Source organism: Lissotriton vulgaris, chromosome 6 (genome assembly GCF_964263255.1).
Source record: "Lissotriton vulgaris chromosome 6, aLisVul1.2, whole genome shotgun sequence".
Classification (NCBI taxonomy): domain Eukaryota; kingdom Metazoa; phylum Chordata; class Amphibia; order Caudata; family Salamandridae; genus Lissotriton; species Lissotriton vulgaris.
In genome coordinates this window covers 39,761,341-39,788,871 of record NC_141694.1, presented here as the reverse complement: position 1 = coordinate 39,788,871, position 27,531 = coordinate 39,761,341, and the positions used below count along the sequence as shown (strand labels likewise).

Genomic DNA, 27,531 nt, shown 5'->3' with positions numbered 1-27,531 from the left:
GAATTAATGGGGAAAGGTGATCCAACCTTACGGAGGTGCTCACTATTGCTAAGCAAATTGAACATTCCATGGAATGTATAGGTGTTCTGCAAAAGACGAAGAATGAAGTCATGAAGAAAACGAAAGCGGAAGCATCTCTAGTCAGTGTTCTGGGCTGCTCCAAAATTAGATCAAATGTTTCTTCCAGGTTCAAATGCAGCTGTTATAGGTGTGGCAACCCTTATCACATGGCTAACTCAAAGGATTGTCCTGCAGTTCGTGTGGTGTGTCGGATTTGTGGGAAAAAATGATATTTTGCCAAGTTTCCTAATGCCAGTAAAGAGAAAGTCAATGTTGTGGGTGAGTTTGAGCATGATATAGTGTTGCAAATTTCCAATGTCAGTGTCAATGATTTACACAAAACATCTTGCATGCATCCCTCGGATGTTGTGAGTGTGGATGGTGTGATGTTGTACACGCTCTAGTACTTGGGATGGGAGGAGTTTCGGGGTTGGAGGAAGAGGAGGGGCAGGTACAGGAAAGGGGCAGATAGAGTAGGGACAGGGACAGTAACAGACGTGTTGAAATAAAGCTAAGTACATAGCAAGTACCTCACGAGTCTGTCATCATTTATGTCACGACATGACAACTGGCGGCGAGGGTGGGATTGAGGGAACCTGCCACATCCTGCAATCCCTGCTGAATATTGAGAACTGCCCTGTCCCGGGCACCAGCAAAGACGTGGTCGCTGTTGCGCCGTCTGTGCCCCATGAAGCCGCCGCCAACAGCCCTAGGCCAGCGGTGGATGAGCCACTCCACGATCGGGCGATCGTGTAGAGCCCCTCCAGTGCAGCGTGATTGAAGCGCCGCCTCTCCGGCACCAGACGCGATCCTTCGCGCCAAAGAAAAGTCTTGAGTGTGCCCCGAAAGCTGTGGTGATAAAGAAGGAACTGGGGAGCCCACCCCAGTCCTCCTAAGGCGCTCTGAAAGATTGGGGAGTGTCTGGTAAAGCAAGTGACTCCCGCGGAGGCGCCAGAAGAAAAGCGCCAATCCTGTCGCCATCAGGTCTCACCCCCGATGCGTGAGAAACGACACGCGGCGGACGGGAGAAACCGGAGCTTGTCCCTGGCCTACCTGGATGGTGAAAGTGGCTGGAAGTGAAAGCTGGGCCGCGCAAATCCTGTTGTCCGGAGAAGAGATCCTCGGTGAGTGTCCAATGAGACCGAGTGAACTGAAGAATGAATGAAGATTCAAGCCTCGTGGGTGATGTGTGGCCGCCATCTTAGAGTCAGGCGGTTGTGAAGGACACCCCTGTGAAATGCATGAGCGGCCATTTTGAAGTCAGGCATCCCAAGTTTGAGGCTGAAACAAGCATTGAAAAGGCAAAAACAAGCATTGATAGATGTGCACAAAAGAAATGTGAACTACGAGAGGTACGTGTTTCATCAGGCACGTCAGGACAAAGATGAAATGATGAGCACTTTTATATCGCGACTGCATCGGCTGTCGCAGTACTGCAATTTTGACTCATTCTCAACAGAGGATGCCATCCGATTGAGAGTCATTGAGGGCTGTCATTCAGAGACGCTCCGAAGGCGACTGCTAAGAAAGAGCCATGACCTCGACGAGATTGAGGAAATGACGAGAGTATATGACCAGGCAGAAGAACACCCGAAAACCATGGAGACAGGGCGGGCGAGAAAAAGGAGCAAGCATACTGGACTCAAAGCTCCGGCACTCAGAGAAGATCAAGTGACCGTCAGAGAAGATCTTGTCCAGCGTCCAGACACACACAAGGAAGTCATCGACGCTACGAATCGAGAAGGAGAGAAAAGAGATCGAGTTACACCAAGAAGCCAGAACGTCCACGGAAGTGCTATCGATGTGGGTACAACTTCCCACACACAGACACCTGTCAAGCAATAGGCCAACAGTGCCGGAAATGTGGGCACGTGAACCACTTCGAAGCCATGTGTGGAGTGTGCAGCATGGAGAGAAGGAGTGAGAAATCCAGATCTCGACCAGATGAAAAGCGAAACCACGCAAAGGCTGTGCAAGACAGGGCACTGTCGTCTTCTGGCTCGTTACATTCCAGCAAGGAATCACACAGATCTCAATGGATCCGAAGGTCACCGTCGAGGGAATCGAGGTCGACCTCTCAGGGACAACATTCACAGATGAGTACATATGTATGGTGGCTGACCCGGACCAGCTGAAAAAGTATCCTCCGCTAGATATCAAAGTGGGGACTCATGCCACCAAATTTGTGCTTGACAGTGGGGCCTCATTAAACTACATGCCTGTGACCGAATATCACAAGATGAAACCACCGCCTGTCCTGAGTCCTGCACATGTCAGAGTGTTTACCTGGATGGTGAAGAAACCGCTTCCCTGTCTGGGCAAGTTTGCTACGACGCTCAAGCACGAGTCCACAGCAGTACCAGCTTACATCTACGTCATTGAGGGACCGGAGGCTGATTGCCTTCTCAGTCTGCCCACGGCAGAGAGACTCAGACTGGTTGAGATTCTATACCGAGTCCATGACAATCCAGACATTGTCCGAAAATTTCCCAAGTTGTTCAGTGGACTCGGCAAAATGAACAAGTGTCTGATTCGCCTCCACATCAACGACCAAGTGCGCCCTGTTGCTCAGCACCCGAGGCGAGTGCCTTTCCACCTTCAGCAAGCAGTTGAGGATGAGATTCAGGAACTACTTCAAGCGGACATTATCGAAAAAACGGAGAAAGTACGGTTGTGTGTGGACATGAGGCTTCCCAACACAGCCATAGAACGGGAGCGGCATCCAGGGCCTCACCTGAGAGACATGATAGCGGCACTGAGTGGAGCCAGGGTATTCTCAAAGCTAGATCTCAACAAGGGATACCATCAGCTGGAGTTGCACGAAAAATCAAGATACATTACAACATTTGCCACCCATCTGGGCCTGTTTCGTTACAAAAGACTGAGTTTCGGCATATCTTCCGCAGCGGAAATATTTCAAGAGGTGATACGCCAAACCATCAGGCATATCCCGAATTCCCTAAACTACAGTGATGCCATATTGGTGTATGGATCAAACACACAAGAACACGACAAAGCCCTGGATCGAGTATGTCATGCTCTCCTGGAAGCGAATTTAACTTTAAACAAGGAAAAGTGTGAATTCCATCAGTCCACTCTCAAGTTTTTCGGTCACGTGTTTTCGGGGGCCGGAATGAAGCCCGACCCCGAGAAGGTAACTGCGCTCAACACGACCACGAGCCCTCAAGATGTCAGTGATGTCAGATCATTCCTGGGCATGGCCAGCTATTGCTCCAGATACATCAAGGACTATGCAACGATCAGTCACCCCCTTCGTGCCCTTACGAAACAAGGACAACCGTTTGTGTGGAGCCCTCAGTGTGAGCGGGCTTTCCAAGAAATTAAGCAAGCGGTGGAATCAGCGAACAATCTGGCCTATTTCAACACCAAAAGGAAGACGGAAATAACGGTGGACGCCAGTCCAGTGGGTTTGGGTGCCATTTTAGCTCAATATGACAGTGACACTGAGCGGCGTCACATTGTGGCATACGCCAGCCGCAGCCTCTCCGACACTGAGATGACCTATTCTCAGACCGAGAAAGAGAGCCTGGCGGTCGTGTGGGCTTGTGAACATTTCCATGTGTTCATCTTCGGCAAACATTTCACCATGATCACGGATCACCAGGCCCTTGTCACCATTTTCGGCAATCCCAAAGACAAGATGCCGCCCCGCATCGAAAGATGGGATCTGCGATTGCAGGAATACACATTCACCATTATTCACAAACCCGGGAAAGGTGAGAATCCGGCGGACTACATGTCCAGACACCCACAAGCATCCCATGAATCACATCCATCGATGGCTGTGGAATATATACACTTTGTGGTAGGTGTAGCCCGACCACCGGCAGTCCCATTAGAAGCGATCAAGGATGCTACGGCACAGGACAATATTCTTCAGAAGGTAGTGCGCCGACAGTGCACACATCGCTGGAGACATGATAGCGAGGACGAAACGAGTGACTCACAAATACGTCAGGAAATACAAGCTTTCCGACATGTCAGTGACGAGTTGTCAACCACCTCAGAGGGGCTCCTGCTGAGGGACCATCGGATTGTCATCCAGAGGCAGCTACGTCAAGGAGTGGTCAACCTCGCGCATGAAGGTCACCGGGGAGTATTTGCCACCAAGAGAGCTTTAAGGGAGAGAGTCCGGTTCCTGCAACTCGAACAAATGGTTGAGCTCACCTTGAAAGACTGTCCCCAATGTCAACTGGTGAAGTCGGGAGAGCCTCCAGCTCCTCTTCAAATGACTCCACTGCCCAAAGGGGTATGGCAGGAACTCGCCATGGACTTCTATGGACCCCTCCAATCAGGCCGGTACGTGGTGGCTATCATGGACGAATACTCAAGATTCCCCATAGCTCAGTTTGTGTCGTCCACCAACGCCTCCAGCACAATTGCCGTGTTGGACGAAGTATTTGCTGCATGGGGCGTTCCCCAGGAACTCAAAACAGACAATGGTCCTCCTTTCAATGGCCATGAATTCAGTGAATTTGCAAAGCATCTAAACTTTCGACATAGAAAGATTACACCGCTGTGGCCCCAAGCCAATGGCACCATTGAGAGGTTCATGGCCACCCTGAAAAAGACCTTGCAAAAGCCGCATTGGAAAAGAAAGACTTACAAATAGCATTGAACGAAGTACTAAGAGCGTATCGGACTACTCCGCACGCCACCACCGGAAAATGTCCTGCCACACTCATGCTAGGGCGACCCATCAGGACAAGGATCCCGACGTGGGAAGGGGCTCTGGCACCGGTGTCCCCAACACGCACCCATCGAGAAACAGCAAGGGCTGACCAAGCGGAGAAGAGCAGGATGAAAACATATGCGGACACCAGACGGCACACCAAGTCTCCCTCCCTTCAGACAGGAGATTGGGTAGTGGTCAAACAAGAGCAGGCCAAGAAAACGGATTGTCAGTTCAAGGAAGAACCTTTGATTGTTACTCAGCATAAAGGCACCATGATCACCGCCGAGTCTGAGCAGAGAAGAATTACCTGAAATGTGTCTCATTTTCAGAAATGTACACCAGGCATGAAAGAGACACTTGAGAGGGACACAGCCCAACGAGATGTTGGCGGACTGAGTCAACCAAGTCCGACCCTGAGACATGACAGGCCACAGGAAGATGCGCCTACAGATGTTGGAACGCGTCTCCGACCACGAAGAGACATACTCAAGCCAAAGAGACTGATTGAAGAAATGGATTAGGAATAGCTAAAGTTCTTTTGTTAACAAAGGGGGAGATGTGATGTTGTACACGCTCTAGTAGTTGGGATGGGAGGAGTTTCGGGGTTGGAGGAAGAGGAGGGGCAGTAACAGAAAAGGGGCAGATAGAGTAGGGACAGGGACAGTAACAGACGTGTTGAAATAAAGCTAAGTACATAGCAAGTACCTCACGAGTCTGTCATCATTTATGTCACCACATGACAGATGCTATGGATGCTGTGATGATGATGGACTCTGGTGCTCAACTGTCCCTCATATCTGATTTTGAGAGTCTTCAAGGGAAGAGTCACTCTGGTTTCTCCTGACATTACCCCATACAGATATGATGGGAAGCCTATAGAGTTGATGGGATATTTTGAGGAAGACATTCAGTTTCGAGGCAATCAAGCTAAGTTGTATGTACCTGTGAGAGATGACTCCATTTTGAGTTGGCAGCAACAGAAGATGCTGGGTATCATTTTCGATCCCAATCTCGATCCCCCTGTCCAGGTCAGGAAAGCTGATAATTTCCTTGTGTTTTTTCAGACAAAGTGGGATGTGTGACGAGTTATGTACATTACGTTAGGATCCGGGATGGAGCAACTCCTGTTGTGGGCAAGGTTAGGAATGCACACCAGAGCCTTTGTACAGCGGTACAGGAAGAGTTAAAAAGGCTTGAGGTTGAAAGAATTATTGAACCTGTTAACTCTTTCCGTGCTGATGACGGAACCGCTTCGCATCAGCCGCGGTAGCGCTGTGCTGATTACGGAGCGGTTCCGCCATGGCCCGCCCGACGCGCCTGCGCGCCACTGATTTTGCGCCTGCGCGGCGCGTTCTATTGAGAGGGCAGGGCCATGATGGAACCGCTCCGTCATCAGCACAGCTCAACCGAGGCTGGTGACGGAGCGGTTCTGTCACCAGCATGGGCGTGCCGTGCGCCCCCTGCCCCCTTAGCGCTGCGACGGAATAGCTGCCTCAGTGAAGAGGTTAAAGCCTCAGAATGGGTGGCACTAGTTGTGGTTTGACCAAGAGCTCGGGTGAGATTTGTCTCTGTGTGGACCTGCCTCATCTCAATAAAGAAGTCGCAGAGGATACATTTTCTCTACAAACATTCAGGAAATGGTTACTTTGGTAGGAAATGCTAAGTATTTCACCACGTTGGATCTGATGTCTGCTTATCACCATGTCAGATTGAGAAGTAACTCTAAAAATCTGGCTGCATTCCTAACACCCTTTGGAGTTTTTCCATAATAATTGCATGCCTTTAGGACTATTTTCAGCTGCTACTGTATTTCAGAGGCGGATATCTGATTTATTGAAGGGTTTGGAGGGTGTCAAGTTCTTTCAAGATGATGTGTTGATATTTTGTGACAATTTGTTAGATCATGTTAATAAAGTTAAAATGGTTTTAAGCACCTTTTAGCAAAGGTGCATCACTTTGAAGTTGGGTAAGTGTAAGTCTGGTTTGAACAAATCGCTTATTCGGATCATGTCATCCCGGGTGATGGTGTCAACCCCCAAACCTGAGCTGGTACGAGCTATTTTGGAGTTGTCTCAACCGTCCAAGAAAAATGTTCAAACCCTTTTAAGGATGGTGGAGTTTTATGCACGTTTTGTTCCTAATTTGGCAAGCCGGACAGCTGTGATAAGAGATCTGCTCAAGAAAGGTGTAAGTTTTGGGTGGTCTGAGGAATGTGACGTTTCCTGATCTAAATCATGCCCTAAACAGATCAATTCTTGAAGAGCTTTGTACCTGGGATGCTGTGTGTTCTGTACACTGATGTCAGTGAAAAGTGGCTTGGTGCTATGTATAGCAGATGCAGGGTGAGCGTGAAGTCACAATTGTGTTCGCTTCCAGGTCATTGATGTGCTCTGAGGAGAGTTACTCCACTATTGAAAGGGAAGCTCTTGCACTATTTTGGGTGAATCGTAAGTTCAGGTAGTTTTTGTGGGGAGTGAAGTTTACTGTGTGTACCCACCACAAGCCCTTACAAGATGTGTTTGTGAAGAAAGGTTTGGACTATTTTTCCACTAGGATTTGCAAATGGGTGGTCGCACTGCAGGACTATCAGTTTAGGGTTGTTCTATTTGCCGGGTGTTGATAATAAGGGTGCTGATTGTCTCTGCAGGTTAGCATCCAGTTCATGCAAAGATGAGGAAGTGTGTAGTTGGTGGAAAGATGATGTCAGAGTTTGTAGTATAACAGGCGGAAGTGTGTCAGAAGAGAAGTTGAGTCAATATGTGGAGAAAGATGATGTGGTGAAAGAGATGATTAAGAATGTCATGTCTGGTGATGGTGCTTGGAAAAACATGGAGAAGTTCTCTGGCTTTGTCAAGGTCTCTGAGGAGTTGTCCGTCAACAATGATGTCCCGATGAGAGTCGTTGGGTATCGGAGAACGATTGCTACACCTATCTCATGGGGTCATCAGGGCATTTATAAGACTAATTCCAATGTAAATAAGTGTTAGGCACAAATTCAAATGCAATGACATAGTGAAGCAAATAGGCCTTTAGATAACCAGAAGAAATTGTTGATATGGTCTAAATTATTTTTCTGTTGGCCCCACCTCCCTATGGAGTAACACATTAAGAGTCCATGATAATCGACTAGACCAAATTCAGACTAAAGTTTTGCTCTAGTTAAAGGACAAATGTGCAGGTTTAGAAACAGGTTTAGGGGTCATGTATGGATTTCTATGCATCCCCAATGCCAATCATAAACCAGCCCTGGAATAAGATGGGTAGGAATTAGGGTCCTTTACTTCTAGGGTCAGTGACTTAATAGAAAAGTACTCCATTTACAGCCTACCTTTGTTAGGCCTCAAGCGAGGCATGGTCTAATAGATCCTATTGATGTTTCAGAAGCAAAGGCTTGACCTGTGAGGAACATTATTGCAGTCAATTCCACTGCAGTCAAACAGTCCAATCAGAGTCATTCCTGGTACTACCACAATATCAAGGGCATGGCTTGACTGCCACTGCACAAGCCTCAACAGGAAGCAGGCCAAGCATGACCTGCAACTGTCTCTTCCCAAGCACTACTGGTCTTTCAGATCTACTTGTCAGAGATATGAATGCTTATGCCACCACCCTATGAGGGGTGCTAGATTATCCATTGCTGAGCCATGCAAGTCCACCTCTGTGGCAACACTAGAGTTGGGCTCTCCTTTAACCCCTTCGACGCTGATGACGAGCTGGGCTCGTCATGGTGTAGCCCGCTCGCACGCTGATGACGAGCCCAGCTCGTCACGTAACATGCGCTTTTGAAAATCTCAGCGTAGGAGCAAAATTCCGCTAGCGCGCATGTGGTTAAGATGCATAATTAATTTGATCTGGTGCCTCAAAAATGGGGGTCAGGCATGAGAAGATCCAATTCCCCACCTACCACTGGCAACGTCTGCCGCTATTATCTCTTAGTCAAAAACCAGGTATGGACAAAGAGGCTCACAAACTGCTGAAGTCTCCTTCCAAAGATCCACCAATATTTCTTTGCTTCCATACATTATAATGCTGACAAAGCACTTTACACTGTGTGTTAGAGAAGCCCTGTGCAGATATAGTTCAAGTTTGGTACACTGTGGTTAGTGAAGGAGGAGTACTGCAGAGTTAGTCTACAGTAGGCTCTATGAAGCATAAGTGTTGTTCTGGAAGTGAGTAAAAAACTAAAGAAGAAGCAATGGCCAGACAGAGAACAGGGAGAGATAGTGAAGTTCATTTTTTAAAAGAGAATGAGGAGGGAGAAGGCCATTGCAGTCATTGAGCTGGGTAAACGCAGCAGACAGTGAATGGGGGCAAGTGCTGTGCATATAGCGGGCTGTGTAGAATGGCTGAACAGTGAGCTGAAGAGAATGTCTGTACAGACAGTGAGTTGGGCAATTTGTAAAGAGAAAGTAGGGTAAATGGGCAGACAGTTCCCCTTCCTTCCCCATGACATTTCATTTCTCACAAGAGCCTAGGACAGTATCTCACGGTACCAATTACTAAATAGACCATGGTATAATTCTAACCTACACTGGTTGCTGGAAATTCCATTATTTATTGCACGACTTGCTAAGAGTCGACTATGTTGTTACTGCCTTTTTAAAAAGTAATGACCTTGAGGGGGGAGGGGTTGTGTAGCGTCTGCATACTGCAGTTAGCCAGGAACCACCAAAGGATTACGTGGTGAAAAATGCACTGACATTTTGTAATTCTGCAGCTTCTGTATTTGTGCATAACTATGAATTGACTGCAGCTGTCACATAACCCATTATATGTTGTACAATTTCTAGATTGCAACAGAATTAAAGTTATGTTTCTAGTTCTAAGAGATCAAAAGTTACTTAAAAATGTACTACACGTGGAGCTGCCTATATGTTATCTCGTCACATTTCAGTTTATGATTGCAGCTTTCAAATGTTACGCTGGTAGTAATTGAGTGAAACTTTTCCCCATCCAGTACGTCTGTTAAAATGACTAGCGTGTAATAAACCTGCCACAAAATGTGCCATGTTGTATTGCATAAAATGCCTTTTTTCTTGCCAAATATTCAATTCTACCGCATAATCTCGTCAACCCTTTCCGCATAATTGCAGTGGTACAGACCAGAAGTTTCACACTCAAATCCGGACGGCAAGTAATGCTCGCACCACTGTACCACCCAATGGTACCAAAGTCTCACTATTGTCTGGCTTCACTTGCCCCGTTGACTTTAAGGGGTAACACACATTTAAATCAAGATACTCATTCGTAATATTAACTTTTGGTCAAACCCCCTGAAACGTCACCTCAGTAAAATCTTGGAACACATGCTCTTTAACTCTACCCACGCCCACTAATGGTCCAAAAGGCAAATGTACTTATGATTGTCCCGTCAAAGCTTACAGAAATCCCCACCCCCTCATCCCATAGGCACTTACAGGATGCCGGAACAAGATGTGCAAACGAAGGAACCCACAGTCATGTTGGCATAGGTGGGTCCACACTGGTCACAATCAAAGCAGTTGCGGTTGTGCGGGAGGCTCGTCATCTCCCGTAGCAGCTTTAAGTGCTTTTCCTCTTGCTTGCACTTGGCGCTGGAGGCCATGGCGGGAGTGAAGGTGGGCTTTGTGCCGGTTCTGCAAATACAAGGAGTGCATGTACTGACGCGTGACACCTACAGGAAAGAGGCACCAGCCCAGCAGCAGACAAGCAACGGCCTCCGCTCTAACCTCGAGCCCAGCGGCCGCTGCCCTGGGGGCCAGTACAGGAGGCAGTCGGGCAGGGCGAGCGCCATAGACAGAGAAAAGGGACACATTTTTATGCTAAGAGAAGCATAGAAAACGGACAAGGACGCAGAGCTCAGGTGAACCTAGCAATTTTTGTACTGATCTTTTTGTATTCCCTACAAAATAATTACTTCGCTTGTTAAAAGAAATATGTTTCAAAGTGTCAGAGTTAAATTAAATATATCCTCACCTTCATCTGCAATACAGCCTGTGATTTTAGAGTTTGTTACTTATACATACAGATATATTTATACTTGAGTAATATTTTAAATATGAAAACGGGGCAACATTGTTGCACAATAATGTTTTTAAAATATTGCCTGAGCGCAATGACAGAAGAAACACACTGATACATAAATATGGCGATCAAAGTTATCATAAAGTGTGGCTGGGCTTTACATAATCGTCCCTTTTTAGTTTCAATTTCTGGCACGTTTAGAGGAGGGAGGCGGAGGGGATAGAGTAGACGAACTGGAACTCACCTTTACGAACGAATGCTGAAAGGATGTTGAGAAAAGGAGGAGAGGTGGCAAGACAGAGGTTGTACACCCCATTACAGTCTTTTGCAGCAATCGGCATCCTCTGCTGTCCAAGGAAAAGGTTTCAGAGGAGTTGTTAAACTAGAGGGAGCCAATCTGTTTCAACTAATTTCTAAAATAATAAAACATGCAACTTATGGCCCTAGACCTAGATTAGAGAATAATATTTATACACATCATACACGCTAATAATACATAGTGGTTCTGTGTAACAACTTAATTTAGTATCAACTTTTTGGTCAACAAAACGGCGTTCAAAGACTCACTTGTGTGGGCACTTTTTACCATTAAAGTTAAAAGGGCTGATATGATGGATCGGTACTAAGTGTGAGTCCCAAAAGACGAGCGCTCTTAATATAAAAGGAAATCTAGAGAACCCACATAGGCAAATTCAACAAGCGGCAAGATCACTATTGTAAACCAGTGGTGTGCGTGCACCACAAAGGAGTGGGGGAAGGAAGCCCGGCAGTGGCAGCGATGCGAGCGGCCACTGCTGCGCGTGCTGTCCACCAGTGGGAATGGGTGGAGCAAAGGTGGGACATGGGCCCGCCTTTGCCCAATCGCGTGCCGTTTTTTATTTTTTAAAAACACGCGAAGCCCAATGGCAGCCAGCGATAGCAAAACCACACGCACGAGCGTGTGGTTAGCTTTCAATGCCCCTTACAAGAGGTCTCGCGCTGCGCGACAATGCTGCGCACTGCAACGCTAGACGCAAGACCTAAAAACTGATGGGACTTATACATTTTGTGCATAGAAATGTGACTAATAAAGATCTATGCAGCATTTACATATTAGTATTCTAAAAACAAATCAAACCTTAGACGTGCCTCATTGTGAAGCTAATGAAATAAAGTGTATGTGTAGCCTCATGTTTAAGCATTTACAAATGTAATAAGAAATGATGTTCATATTGGTGTATTTGAAATGATAGTCGCGCAATCTTTTTGCAATGTATTCATGTGTTAATAAACCGCATTTGCTAAGTGTTTAGAAATGTGCTAATATTTATAACCCTCAGCACAATAAAGTTGACATGATTTTTGGGCCTCTAGAATTGTTTCAGTACAAGTTCACGTTTAAAGTCTAACATGTAATTCGTATTTAACCTTCAATAAAGAATCAATTTTTTGGTATTTTTTATTTCTACTGCCGGTGAGGACAAAGCCTTATTAGTTAGAAAAGAAGTGTTTTTTTAGATAGCAAGGTATGAGAAGATGGATCTTGTCAAGAAGAAACGCAGTAACGAGTAAGGAGGCGAGTTCCATGGAGGAGGAGAAGAATGGCCAAGGACGAATGAAGTAGCAACTTATCGATGTGTGAAAGGTGGTGTCTGTAACCAATTTGCACTGGAACTGTGAAAAGTTACTGGAAACAAACATGTGACTTACCATGAGTGCAACTAATGTATTATTTTGTAACTTAGTGAGAGTCAGAAAGACATTGTAGGACTTCATGAGGTTTTGACCTCTGCTTTTGCTTGCATGGATTCATGCTACTTTCTAAGATTATTTTAGATCAATCTATTTTTGAATTTATAATTAAACCTTACTAATCTCAGAGTGGTTTATTGAGTGACTAAATTGGTTAAACTGTGTTGAAATTTAAATTGTGACTGTTTCCTACCTTCTTACCTCTCAAACAGCTGGTTCAGTAGGGATATTTAAGTGGGCCCGAGCTCTGTCAGTTGGTAACAGAGTAGATTGATTTACTATTGAATTCAGGGAGATAGAATCTAATGTAGAACAGTCTTGACTCAACTCAGTGACCCTAGTCCAGAGTCCAGGATCGAGATATGGAGAATAGATGTTGTTCCAGCAGCGCGCATTGAAACAGAGACAGCAGAGGAGTGAGTATTAGTAGGGTTGTGTGCATGAGGATCATGCTTAGCTTTCGGTGAAATAGTAATTGTGTGATATTGCGAGAGTTGTGTGAATGTAGTATTAAGTTATTGAAGTTGAAGTTGTTATCGGGTCCGATGTGACTCAAGATCCTGGGATATATAATAAATGTGCAGAGGACACTGTGCTATAATTGTCTGCTAAAGTTTTGTCTGGTTTGTTGTGAGACATCGGTGGCGGCCCAATTAAGATAGGGAACGTTTGTGTATAAGACAGAGTTGTGATTAGTGTGGTGGAACTTTCTGCACAGTAGAGAAGCTATACTGATTGAAATGATTCCTTGCTGATCGAGGTTTCATTTGTGAATGTGTATTTTCTTTGGGTATTTGAATTCTGTAGATTCTTTCAGAGGAGAAGACGATTATTTGTTGTTTTTTGTACGATTAAAGTGAACGAGAGAGAGCAAGGAGTTGTAAAGGAAGGTGAACTGCTGGGAGGAGTGACAGCAAAGTCACGCTGGGATAGGTCAGTTGGTGTAAAGCCGCAATGGAATTGGTTCTGCTTGTCATTGGGTACTGCACTGTTACTGGTGATCACATTGTTACAGAACTTGAAATTATTGAGTTTGAAATTGATTTGCAATTGTTCAGATAAAGGTTTGAAAATGAGATGCTTCGGAGCAAAGGGCTATAATACGAGGAGATGAGGATGTATCTACTAGAGTGGGTGAAGAGGCACCACCAAAAGATAAACCAGCTCATTACATGGCAACAAAGGTAGGGCTCCACACTATTATTTGGCTTAAAAATTGGCACAGGATCACAGAGAAGGAAGGTGCATTCACATTTGCATGCTATGATACATGTCATTTAAGGATCATTGACAATCTGAGAGGAATATTGTTTGCAATGAAACCATTACCTAGACCATGGGTACTCACAAACTTTCTCTCAGGGGCCAAATTTACAGTGTGGTTTGTGGCCGAGGGCTGCACCAGTGGGGGCGGGGTCAGTGGGAGAGGGGGGCGGGGCTAGAGCAACAAATAAAACTGTGACCATGAGGTTGAACACAGGCCCCCCGCAGCGGACGCCTTCATCCACTGAGCCACTAGACCTGGCATCCTCCCTCTGTCTCTTTCCCTCTGTCTCCTCTATCTATCTCCCTCCCTCCCTCTGTCTCCCCCCCCTCTGTCGCCCTCCTCCCTCGGTCTGCCTCCCTCGGTCTGTCACAATCTGTCTGTCACCCTCTCTCGGTCTTCCTCTGTCTTCATCCCTCTGTCTCCCTCTCTCTCTGTCTCCCTCTCTCGCTGTCTCCCTCTTTCTGTCTCCCTCTCCCTCCCTCTGTCTCCCCTGGACTGCCTCCCTCTGTCTCCCTCCCTCTGTCTCCATCTCTCTCTGTCTCCCTCTCTCTCTGTCTCCCTCTATCTCCCTCTGTTTTCCTCTCTCTCTGTCTCCCTCCCTCTCCCTCCCTCTGTTTGTCTCTGTCTGTCTCCCTCCATCTGTCTCCCTCAATCTGTCTCCCTCCCTCTGTCTGTCTCCCTCCCTCTGTCTGTCTCCCTCCCTCTGTCTGTCGCCCTCTGTCCTTCTGTTTCCCTCCCTCTGTCTCCCTCTGTCTCCCTCCTTCTCTCTCTCCCTCTGTCTCCCTCTGTCTGTCTCCCTCTCCGTCTCCCTCTCTCTCTGTCTCTCTCTCTCCCTCTTTCTCTGTCTCCCTCTGTCTGTCTCGGTCTCCCTCCCTGTCTCCTCCCCTCTGTTTCCCTCCCTCTGTCTCCCTCCCTCTGTCTTCCTCCCTCTGTCTGTCTCCTTCTGTCTGTCACCCTCTGTCTGTCACCCTCTGACTGTCATCCTCTGTCACCTCACCCCAGCTTCCCGGGCACACACACAGCCACACCTGAATACTTCACAGGTCTTTAAAAGACCATTTACTTGTTAATGAGGCTTTGTTGTGAATCACTCGGCCCCCATAAAGCAGAGTGTCTCGGAGTCTGCGCTACTGCGGCGATGTTTCCTGACACTGTTTACATTTTCTATTTTAAAAACACAGGCACAATGTCTGCAAGGTCCGCAGTCTGCCAAGGAAGGCTTGCCGGGCGGCTGGCGGCCCACAGGCCGTACTACGAGTACCCGTGACCTAGACCTACACAGTTTGAAGTGCTTAATGCGTGGCTTCATGCAGCGCATGCAAAACAAAGAGACAAATATAATGGGAGAATGAATAAAACGATGCATGCATATGGTGACGCGAGATGGGATGAACAATAAAGGAGGTGAAGGGTAGACATGATTGAGGGAGTGAAAATATACCCCGACAGAATGAGTGAGGGAAGCGATACTGGACAAGAAAGAAAAAGTAGGGAAAAGAATAATATGGGAGATGGGCATGTAGACAGTAATAGTGACACAAGTGACAGTCTTTTGGATGGACTGTTAGCAGAACAGCCACACCCTATAATCAGTCACATTTTCGAGATAGGAGAGAAGTAGATGTTACTAACAGTTCTGGGGGTGCTTAACCTCCGGTAGCTTCAGGCTTTGGTGTTGTTAGGTTCATATCAGCAGGCATGACACAAGCTGTTGTGGGAGGGAATATGGGAGCATGTGCACCTGGTCCTTCTATAACATGTGATTCCAATTTGGCTTCAAGGATTCCTGATGCTCCTACAGTACTGGTTACCATTGGTCATATAGTCCCCATGTATGGCCCTAGTGTGGTTTAAAATGAAAGTCAGAAAAGCACTACCCCAAAAAGAACTTCTGCTGGCCAACATATATTTGATGTTGAAGATTTAAAACAATAGTTGAAGGCGCACAATAATAATTAAAAAAACGAGAGTCAGAGGACAGGCAATGGAACTATAAAATTGGCTGTAAGGTGGATTTGATTGATGAAGTCAAATTAAAAAACAGAACTAGATGAGATGATCAGTGGGAGTCTAGAGCTCAATCTAATAGATACTTACCAACAAAATAAATTGTTATTCATGAATAAACATGTCACTAGGAGAGCAAGACAGGCTTAGGAGATATTATCTGAATTTGCTCAAAGATATGATGTTAACATAGAATGAACAACGGCTTTACAGAAGAACCACAGACTTGCATCAGCAATCAAGACGTAAAAAACCCGAGATTACCAGGATTGAAGACCAAAATCCCAAAATGTATTTTGAACATTCGGATTTGGAGCACATTGGACAAATGGGAAGATAAATGGGCTAAAAGAAATTATTCTAAAAAAGCAGAAGGAGAGCCACCCCCCTTAGGGGAAAGGGAAACAGATGTCCGGACATTCCCTTTGTGGGAAGTAACAAGTGGATGCTATGTGCATGTATCTTGGAGTAGAGGTGATCTTGCGGCATTTACCAATGATTTACCGAGATTGAGAGAGAAGCCTGTAGAATGGTACAAACAGGTCGATCGATTTGTGAAAATTTAGAAGGTGCTATAGATTCATTTAAATACACTGTTCGAGATTGTAGTTCTATTGATTTGTGGTCTGCATGGAAAATAGCTACAGAATGGCTTGAAGGTGAGCCAGAGAGAGATCCAGTAACACATAGTCCGTCACCTATAGTGATGTAGAAATGTGATCAGGTGATTACTTGGTTGAACGCTATGGTGTCCCCATAGACATTGATTGGGTGACGGTTTACAGGACGACTCAAGAACCTAAAACGGCGATTCATGCATTTTATGGGAAGTTATTGCAGGCTTTCAAACAGTATAGTGAGGTAATATAAATTTTGTGATCAATTGTGTCCCCTATCTTAGACCCCAACGACTCCGTGTACACGCTACAAGTACATGTATGTTCCCTCCCCTTCAAGCTATGAAGACGCAAATACATTTGCGTCCAACGTTAACATGTCCTCTTTCAGATCCACCATGAATGGGTCAAATAGTCCGTTCCTAAATATGCCATGCCAACGTCTTTATGTAATGTACTTTACACGTTTTTTAGCTCTGGCGAAGTAGGCCCTGAATTTCTGCCATCGAGCCTTTTCCTGCCTTCTTACTCTGAATCTCAAACCTGGGCTTTGCATCTGTACCCGTGACCTCTGCCTCACTCCCTGTGTGGCTAACGGTGCTTGGCTCAGCCTGTTGCCTGCCAAGACTGTATTCAACCTTCGAATTATCTGCTCCACTCCTCAAAAATACATTCCTGTCTAGTAGTTTCATGTCAACATCCTTCCAGCTGCAGAGCAAAGGGCTTGGCCTCACTGTCTCTATGCAAGTAATTCATGCCTCTGTTTCCATGGTAGGCCCATGCCCTCCCTCGCACCCCTCGCATCTCATGCAGACACGTAGACGCTCATACACGCACTCACAGTCAGTATAGAATAGCCTCTTGTCCGAGAGACCTTTTCCTTCCAGATAATACAGTTCCTTAAACATGAGATATTAGATACGATTTGGGATTAGGTTGATCTGACATCCAGACATCTGTCTCCACTTGAGGGCTAAATGTCAAGTTCCCCTTCACCCCTCAAGTTACACGTACATTACACGTCATACTGCTGCGCGCGTATCTCTGCCATGTATTTTTGCTGACACTGCCGGATTCACTCATGGATCCGCCTACTTGTGACATCATGCTAAATGACGTTCTTGTTCACGCCTTCATGCACGCCTATTGTAACGCCTTTTTGTATTACGTACATGTACTCTTATCTCTCTTCTCAGCTGTTACGCCTCCTGCATATGCCTTTACTGTAATGCATTGACTATATATATGAATGCCTGTCAATAATGTATTGTCGCATACTTGCATACCCGCATATTACCATTGACTCTGTCAGTCTGTCCCTTCCCGAACCTATGTGGTGACGGAACGGTATGCCACCTTGGCTCGAGCCAATATGCTAATCACCCAATTCCTTTTATAGGAATAAAACCCTTTTTGAGAAACCTCAAATATCACGGATTTTGCCTCTTATTTATTATGAGTTATTCTTATTGATTTTACCGCATAGAAATTCAGTACCAGGTAATTAATTTTACCACAATAGTGGGATGGATAATCTAGAACATGGGTACTCACAAACTTTCTCTCGGGGGCCAAATTTACAGTGTGGTTTGTGTCCGAGGGCCGCAACGGTGGGGGCGGGGTCAGTGAGGAAAGGGGCGGGACTAGAGCAAAAAAAGCCTGTGACCTTGAGCTTGATCACAGGTCCCTGCAGCGGACGCCTTCGTCTATTGAGCCACCAGATCTCTCTCTCTCTCTCTCTCTCTCCCTCCCTCTGTCTCTTTCTCCCTCTCCCTCCCTCTCTCTCTCCCTCTCTCTCTCTCCCTCTCTCTCCCTCTCTCTCTCCATCTCTCTGTCTCCCTCTGTCTCACTCACTCTGACTGTCTCACTCCCTCTCTTCCTCTGTCTCACTCACCCTGACTGTCTCACTCTCTCTCGGTCTCCCTCTCTCTCGGTTTCCTTCTCCCTCACTCTATTGCCCTCTCCCTCACTCTATTTCCCTCTCCCTCACTCTATTTCCCTCTCTCTCCTTCCCTCTCCCTCCTTCCCTCTGTCTCCCCCTCTCTCCTTCCCTCTCCCTCATTCCCTCTGTCTCCCTCTCTCTGTTTCCTTCTCCCTCACTCTATTTCCCTCTCCCTCACTCTATTTCCCTCTCCCTCACCTAATTTCCCTCTCCCTCACTCTATTTCCCTCTCCCTCACTCTATTTCCCTCTCCCTCACTCTATTTCCCTCTCTCTCCTTCCCTCTCCCTCCTCCCCTTTGTCTCCCTCTCTCTCCTTCCCTCTCCCTCATTCCCTCTGTCTCCCTCACTCTGTTTCCTTCTCCCTCACTCTATTTCCCTCTCCCTCACTCTATTTCCCTCTCCCTCACTCTATTTCCCTCTCCCTCACTCTATTTCCCTCTCATTCACTCTATTTTCCTCTCCCTCACTCTATTTCCCTCTCCTTCACTCTATTTCCCTCTCCTTCACTCTATTTCCCTCTACTTCACTCTATTTCCCTCTCTCTCCTTCCCTCTCCCTCCTTTCCTCTGTCTCCCTCTCTCTCCTTCCCTCTCCCTCACTCTGAGGTCTCCCTCACTCTGAGGTCTTCCTCACTCGGAGGTCTCCCTCACTCTCCTTCCCTCCCCCTCACTCTGAGCTCTCCCTCTCTCTGAAGTCTCCCTCTCTCTCCTTCCCTCTCCCTCACTCTGAGGTCTCCCTCCCTCTGTCTCCCCCCCTCTGTCTCCCTTACTCTGAGGTCTCCCTTTCTCTCCTTCCCTCTGTCTCCCTCTCTCTGAGGTCTCCCTCTCTCTCCTTCTGTCTCCCTCCCTCTGTCTCCCTTGTTCTGTCTCCCTCGTTCTGTCTCCCTCGCTCTCCCTCCCTCGCTCTCCCTCCCTCGCTTGCTCTCCCTCCCTCCCTCTCTCTCCCTCGCTCTCCCTCCCTCCCTTGCTCTCTCTTCCTCGCTCCCCCTCCCTCTCTCTCCCTCCCTCGTGCTCCCTCTCCCTTGCTCTCCCTTGCTCCCTCTCCCGCGCTCCCTCGCTTGCTCTCCCTCCCTCCCCCTCCCTCGCTCTCCCTCGCTCTCCCTCCCTCACTCTCCCTCCCTCCCTCACTCTCCCTTCCTCACTCTCCCTCCCTCGCTCTACCTCCCTCCCTCACTCTCCCTCCCTCGCTCTCCTTCCCTCGTTCTCCCTCCCTCCCTCACTCCCTCGCTCTCCCTCGCTTGTCCTCCCTTCCTCACTCTCCCTCGCTCCCTCGCTTGCACTCCCTCCCTCCCTCGCTCTCCCTCCTCACCCTGCCTGTGTGTGCCTGGGCTGTGACAGCTTCCAGGCGCGCACACACAGGCACCCAAGCACTTGACAGGTCTTTAAAAGACCAGTGGCATGTTAATGAGGCTTTGTTCACCTCTCAGAGCCCCTGCAGCCCCACTCTGACTATGACGGGAATGCCCGGCCGGCCCCCACAGAGCAGCAGAGTCTGAGTTGCGCTTAGGTTGAAGACACTTGAAAAAAAAAAAACTCGGGTACGATGTTTGCAAGGTCCGCGGGCCGCCAGGGAAGGCTTGCCGGGCCGCCACCGGCCCGCGGGCCGTACTATGTGTACCCCTGCTTTAGAACCTAAGGATATGTGACAATCTGTGTCCGCATTCATGACCGGGTTTAAGCCTGAAATTATTGTGATGAACATTTGATTTGCTGGCAGAATACATCAGTCGACAAAATTCTGTGTTATGCTAAATATTTTTGGGATGAGATTGAGATGAAGCACAAGAAGTTGAAGGAAAAGTTGATGATGGAGCAGGTTAAGGCTGCTCAAAGAGGAGATCAAATTCAGTCTTATGTAGGGAATACTGTGCCTATGCAGGGAGTCTACCAGGCAGGAGTTCCAGTGAAACAAGGTGTAGGATTTCAGGGGCAGGGAACGGGAAGAAGTGCTCCTATAAATCCAAGGCCTGGAGTTGATGTTGTCACCTTAAAGGAGCCTAGTACATGTCATTTTTTAAATACATTGTGGCATTGGAAGAGTGAATGTTGCCTTAATCCAGCAAATCAAGAGCAGAATGGAGGGTTTAATCAATTGCAGGGTAATGTTATGCAACTACAGAATGCATCCAGACCGAGATCTCAGAATTCAGTTGGTGCCCGAGGTCCTGTATGCAAGTACCACAACCCCCGATGCTGCAGCAAGCTGTAAATAACATTCAATTTCACCAGAACACAGACGTGAGTGGGAATCAAATATGGTCCATGGTAACAATCCATTCCAACAGTTCCCCATTTTTGAGACTCCTGATGGATATGGTTCAGATCAGTCCTTATGACTGTGCCTTCAGATAGAGGAAGACTTTACACTTAGCACAGTCTTAGAGGTAGATCAGAGTGAACCATACGTTGATACTGATGTAGATGGCCACAATGTCACTTTCTTGATCCACACTGGTACTACCTGCTCTACTGTGAGAACAGCAGAGGTTCCAAACCTACCCCTCTCAGGAAAAATAATCCAAGTTGTAGGAGTTGCAAATAAAATAATATCAACCCCCTGTCTGAAGAAGTACATGTGAAGATAGGGACATTTGAAGATAATCATCGATTTGTGGTGTGTGATTCTAGTCATGTTTGTCTTTTAGGATGTGATCTGTTGTGCAAGTTAAAATGCACAATCTATTGCACACCAAAGGGTATTGAGCTTCAAATAAACAATGAGGATATTGCCTTCAAGCTGGCATATCAAAATGTGCATGTCTCATTGCCCATTGTAGGAAAGTAGGATCTGCTTCTTATGGTTACCCCCACTTTTTGCTTGATGTTTCACTGTTTTTACTAGTCTGACTGGGATCCTGCTAATCAGAACCCCAGTCTATCTGCTTTCTTTTAAATTGTCATACATGTACTTTGGCACACTCCAGGATGGATCCTGGGCTACCCTTATAAGTTCTTAGTATATGGTACCCATGTACCCAGGGCATAGGTACCCCAGAGGCCTCCCATGGGCTGAAGAATGTATAATGTCACCATGAGAGGCCATGCAAAATGGAACTGTAGGTCTGCTACTGCAACCTGTGTAAGCTGGTGCTTACAACACTTACTTTAGATATAGGTTCACTATATCTATAGATCCCTACACTGTGCTGGGTTTTAGGTGAGAGGGTGCCCCTGCATGAGCAGAGCCTCTCTGCAGCATTCGGAGACCCTTCTCTAGGGTTGCCTGTGGCACAGCAAGACATACAGGTAGAGGTGCATTATAACCTTGCAGTAAATGCTATCTCGAAACCGGCTGCATTGAAACATGTTGTGTTTGGTATCAAACACCTTGGAATCATACCTCCACAGCAGTAACCAGTGTGGGGAGGTATGATTCCACCCTTCATAAGCACGCTTTATGGGGTTACTGGTCTATCCGGTGTCAGCCTTCCCGACCCGGACATCACAAAATGGAATGCTACCGACCAGAGACACATTTCTGCTAGCCAAGCTCGAGCAGAGGAAGGCAGCACAATAGGCATCCTGTCACAGGGAGGTGTGACCACCTCTTAGACAGGATTTAGTGTATTGGGGCTGGGTGGGCGCACTCTGAGAGTGCCTGAAACTCTGCACCTGGCGCACATTTTGTGTGCCTGTGCATAGTCCAGCTCAAACCATTTCTGGGAGCCATTGGCTCTTGCTCTGGTGCCAAACTGGACAAAGTACATGGGAGTAGCCTCCCCTCTGTCCTGCCCCTCCCCTAGGTTGGTCCCCTGAATCTGTCCAACCCTCTCCTGTGGGTATAATAAGGCTTACCTGACTGTAGCTCTTTGGGATTTTACGTGGACAAGATTCTGCAAGAAGAAGCCAGTTACCTTTGCCAGTCTGGAGACGCTGGACTTCACTGGACTTCGACTGGGCCCGACTTTGTCTCCCTCGCCGTCCAAAGCTCCATCTGTGGCCTTGATCCATAGAGGCTCCATGCAGGACCTGTGGTGCACTAAAGACAACTGAAGAATCTCCCTTGGGGTGAAGGAATCACTCCCCTGCATTTGCAGGCACCTCATCGCAACTGACCAGTCTGCTGCTCCTGAGCTCCTGTGGACTCCAAAGACTTCAGCAACATAGGAGGTGGGTTACGAAAGCCCCTGAGGTTGATCTTCCCTCTCAGCAAGTTTGAGGCCAGAATCCCTTGTGGGGACTGCATAACCTGAACCCCTGTGCACTAAGTCCATCTGCAGGTGCATATGCTTGTTGGCAATTTTCAGAGCTTGTGTATTAGACTCCATGTAGTCCTGACCCTGAGCGGTATTTGCTCCAAAGAACTCTGGCCTCCCCATACCGAGTACTCCGTGGGCTGGTACTTTGCATTCTTGCTCGAGATCCCCTTGCGACTCCTGGTTCTTCAGCCTGTGGGTCCTCCTGGGGGTCATCTTGATTTCTATTGGGCTTTCCTGGTTGCTCCAACAAAGAGGAATGGTTACACAATGAAATGGAATAAAATATAGCCTGTGGTATTTTTGGAAACCCTTGTTAGAAAAAAGTATCAAGACTTTGAAATATGCCTCTCTGAAAATGATGACGATATTCTGGTCATTGAGGCTTTTCGTAAAATCTCTGAGGAAATTCATAATCTCCTGACCGGTTCTCTGAAAAAATGTGAACCTAGGGCCCAAGGATGGTTCGACCGGGATTGCAGCAAGGCCCATGCTGACTTGCTGCTGGCACTTAAAAGTGTACCAAGAAATATGATCGATATAAGACATGCCAGAACCGTATATAAAACTATAATAAAAAAACGCAAAGATCAGCTAAAGCAGGAGGCTTGGCAGACTTTACACCGAGCCTGTCTGTCTAAAGATAACATAAGGTTCTGGAAGGCAGTGAACGCCTCCTTTTTTTCTGATAATAAAATCAATATAATGGAAGTGGCTATAACTGAAGACAAATGGGTGAACTATTTTACTGAACTTTACCGTAGAGATGATTTGATTGAGGAAATCTGTATAGACCAAAGCAGCGGTGAGGAAACTATGTCCTGTGGGTTGTTCCCAATTAACATCAAATTTTCATTGTTGGAAGTTGAAACTGCCATCAATGAAAGTGCACTAGGGAAAGCCCTAGGACCGGATGGGGTGCTGGTTGACATATATAAATCCAACAATGAGCTATGGGCACCACTTTTAACTAATGTGTTAAATAGGTGCAATAAACATGGGTTTCCATCTACATGGCAAGAGGCTATTGTGATCCCGATTTTCAAGAAGGGAGACCGCAACGAACCTAAATGTTATCGTCCAATATCGTTATTGGATTCACTGATGAAGGTTGCTGGCAGGGTAATACTCAACAAACTACATCTGTGGGCGGAAGATACAAACATTCTTTCTAAATTCCAATATGGTTTTAGATCAGGATTAGGCACCGTTGAACAAGGCTTGAATCTAGCCTTGATCATAGCTAAATAAGTGGTTGCAAAAAAAGAAAAATTCTTTTTAACATTCTTTGACTTGAGTTCGGCGTTAGACTGGTGAACCATGATAAATTATGGACCATACTACTGCCATTAGGTGTAGACTTAAATCTGCTGAATTTTATTCAAGAGTTATATCGGGGGGCTGGGGCAAGGGTTCGGTTCGGAAATGGTGGTGATTGTACAAATAAATTCCCCATAAAAAAAGGAGTAAGGCAGGGATGTATACTCGCTCCATTTCTATTTAATCTATACATAAATAGTGTGGCTTCCCACCTCATTCAGGATAATCAGGACTACCCACAAATACAGAATGCACCAGTCCCCATCTTATTATATGCAGATGATGCAGTAATTATGGCACGGACCCAAGTAGGTCTTCAAAGATCTCTTACTAACTTTTCAGACTATATGAATGCCAGGGGTCTCAAAATTAATATAAGCAAGACATTTACCATGTGTTGCTCCACAAAGAGAAATCTTATATGTAATACTTTTCTCTCAAACTCAAAAACTAGAAATGACGAATACCTTTTCTTATTTGGGTATTAACTTCGATAAGAGGGGATCTTGGTCTCCGGTAGTCCAGGCAAGGAATTTGGCTTTTTCACGCTCAGTTGGAGCGGTGAGAAATTTTGCAAACAAATAGGGGGGGGGGGGACCTGTGCCAGTGCTAGTGGACATATATAAGTGTGTGTCCACTGCAACCTATGGCGCAGGAATATGGGTGGTAGCGGATTCCCACAATATACAACTGTGTGAGAACGCATTCCTCTGTAATCTATTACTGGTTCCGGGGTCTACCTCCACTTTCGTATGCCACAAAAATTAGGCCTGAACTATATTCCGGACCTTATTAAAGTAAATACAGTCTTTTTGTGGCATAAGGTCTGGTCTACTGTTGAGACCGGTTTTAACTGAAAAATAATTATGGATTGTCTTAAACTTGATGGAGCAACTAAAATTCAATGGTTAATGTACGTCAAGAACTTTTTAACGGATATAGGGCATTCAGAATATTTTGACTCTCCGACCTGTTTAGAGACAATATCAAGGAAGAAGTTAAAAGAAATTTGTCTCCAATCCCTAGAGAACAATCGTTGGTTGATGGAGAAAAGCAAGGCCTCTGTCATGAATAACCATTTGATTCTTGGGGGGGGGGGCGCTAGAGGGTGCCGGGCAAGATGGCCGCACGTATGAGAGGCTCCGCCAAGACCGTGTAAAATCCTTCATTTATCCTGAGAATCCTGCTGCTATACCTTCCCAGCCCGATGGGAATTGATAGCTACAGCGGTGTAGTAAGCGGTGAGGAGTTGCTCTGCTGCCGAGCAGGACGCTGGACCAGCTTTTTTGAAGAGTGCAGTGCTACGCCGGGGCCGGCTCTGGAGGTGGGCGGCCCGATAGCTTGAGGCCGGCGGCCGTCTCGCTGAAGTGCGTAGTTCCCCTTATTCGGTGGAGGCGAACGTTGTATCAACAACGAGATCTGGTGGTGTGGACAGCGAGCCCCGACTAGAAGCAGGAGGCGAGGACCTCGAGGCCCAGAGTTCGGCCCCGCTGCGAGCGGTGAGTGCGGTGTGGTTCTACGCGAGCCCAGGGCTGCGGAGGTGGCGCTGGGCCGCACTGGGCCGCGCCGAGCGAGCTGTGACTGGCGTGGGGGAGGGAGGAGCGGCTGCTCTAGCTGAGTGAGAGCTCGGGGAGTCACTGCCTGTGGGGTCGGCTACTGGCTGCGCTGCTGCACGGCCTGGGAGAAAGGCCTCGGCCGGTGTGGATCGGCGCTTTGGATCTTTACTTTGGAGGCGGCAGGGGGGATCTGACGTGTTCCGGCTTTACTGCTTCTTGTAAGTTGGGGGCCCTGCGCAACAGGGAGCATTGGGGGACCGCCCTTGGACCACTGCGGACTGGTTGGTCGGAGGACCTAGAGACTCGAGATGGGCAGGCCTGAACGAAACCAGCCCAAGCTAACCTTTGACGCTAAAAAGACCGCGCTGTCCTCCTCACAGGGCCCTACGGACACTGATCCCCCTGGGGCGGTCGGTGGCACCCCTAACTTGGAAGCTACTTTAATGGCGATGCAAAAGACACTTCAATCCATAGAGGGCACCATGGAATCGGTTAATCATAGACTGGACCACATGGCGACGCAGTTTGACCGGCAAAATGAACGCATGGGTGAAGTGGAGCAACGGGTGTCTGCCACAGAGGACGGGCTGGCCACGGTGTCCACGAAAGTGTTCAATATGGAGCGAGTTTTAGCGGTCATACAGGCAAAGAATGAGGAGTTGGAAGGGAGGTCCAGACGCAATAACATCCGCGTCACGGGCCTGCCGGAATCCACGAATGTGGGTAAAATGGAGGATTTTATGGAGCGCATGCTGCTGGACATTTTTGGGTCTGAACAACTATCGAATGTGTTTATTGTGGAACGTGCACATCGCTCTTTGGTGAAGAGGCCGGTGCCGGGAGTGCGGCCTCGCCCTATCATCGCCCGTATTCTCAACCATAGAGACCGGGATGTTATCTTGCGCCTTGCCCGGGAAAAGGGGACTGTGAAGTATCAAGGAAATAAACTTGAATTTTATCCGGACTTCACAGTTGCGGTGCAAACGGCACGTAAAGAATTTGCCTCAGTGAAACAGCTTCTTCTCGCCGAAAATGTTCCGTACGCCATGTTGTATCCGGATAGGCTACGGATTGGGCCTCCCTCAGATAACAAAATATTCTACTCCCCTAAGGCAGCCATGGACTATGCTAAAAAACAGAAAAAGCGTAAAAGAGATTCCAATATGGCGCAAGACGACGAAGACGTTCTACAGGAGGCGCCGGATTAGGTGATTTCACGATTGGTCTTCGCGAAGGACGAACTATCATTGCTACTGGACAGGCCTGTTTCTCGACTTGTGAGACCACTGAACAAGCTAACCTTTCCTTTCTTTGTGGTCACTACTGCATATTATGAAAACTAACTTTACTGAGACTCATTGATTGCGTGCTTAATACGTTTCATTGCCAATTGATCAGGTCACATAGGTCACTTTGCACTGGGGGGTGGCTGTGTCGGGGTGGGCCTGTATTGGACTGGTATATCTACAGCTGGACTGTACGACGGCTATCGAACACTGTATTGAGGCGAAATGTTTCTGACATGTGTTACGAGGGGTGGGGAGGTGCTCTTGCGGCTCCCCTTCCACCAGTTGCTGAGGGCTGTTCCACACTGCTTTTTTGTTTTTTTTCTTTGACTACTGTAGGGCTGGGGTGGGAGCAGGGGATGTACACATGGTTCACGGTCTGCTCTTCGTTAGTTCGCTGACGAGAGCTGGGCGACTCTGCGCCCCCGTCATATTGGAGATCCCCACGCATTAATGGTTGTCTGGTTGGGGTTTTGGGGTCTGTGGGGGTGGGCACAGCTTTGGCAGGTTTGGGGTGCTGAAGTGGGTGGAGGGGGGTTGTTTGGGATTTGGGGCTTGAGGATCTGGGAGGTTTGTGCTCAGTGTTCGGGTTTGGGGTTGGATCGGGCGGGTAAGAAATTGGGTCGATGTTGGTTGCTGGGAGTCGATACATATGCAACGGCACCTACTGTCTGTATTTTACTTGCTTATCCTCTGCTATGCACTGTGTGGGGGGTACTGCACCTTTTCAAATGCTCACAGGATGTACTTAAGTTTTGGTTCAATGAACAGGGGGGGTGAACTGACTTGTATTTCCTGGAATGTGAGAGGATTGAATCGTCCACAGAAATCTAGACAAATGCTTGCCTTC

The 27,531-nt window shown here is 47.3% G+C and overlaps 1 long non-coding RNA gene across 1 annotated transcript in view; it reads right to left on the bottom strand.

The window, feature by feature from the left end:
- Positions 1–10,480, bottom strand: part of LOC147706760 (uncharacterized) — a 245,573-nt gene extending 235,093 nt beyond the window's left edge. The window contains exon 1 of the long non-coding RNA XR_015296423.1: positions 10,174–10,480. This is a non-coding gene — a long non-coding RNA (uncharacterized LOC147706760). The remainder of the gene's footprint in view (positions 1–10,173) is intronic.
- Between the last annotated feature and the right edge of the window lie 17,051 nt (positions 10,481–27,531).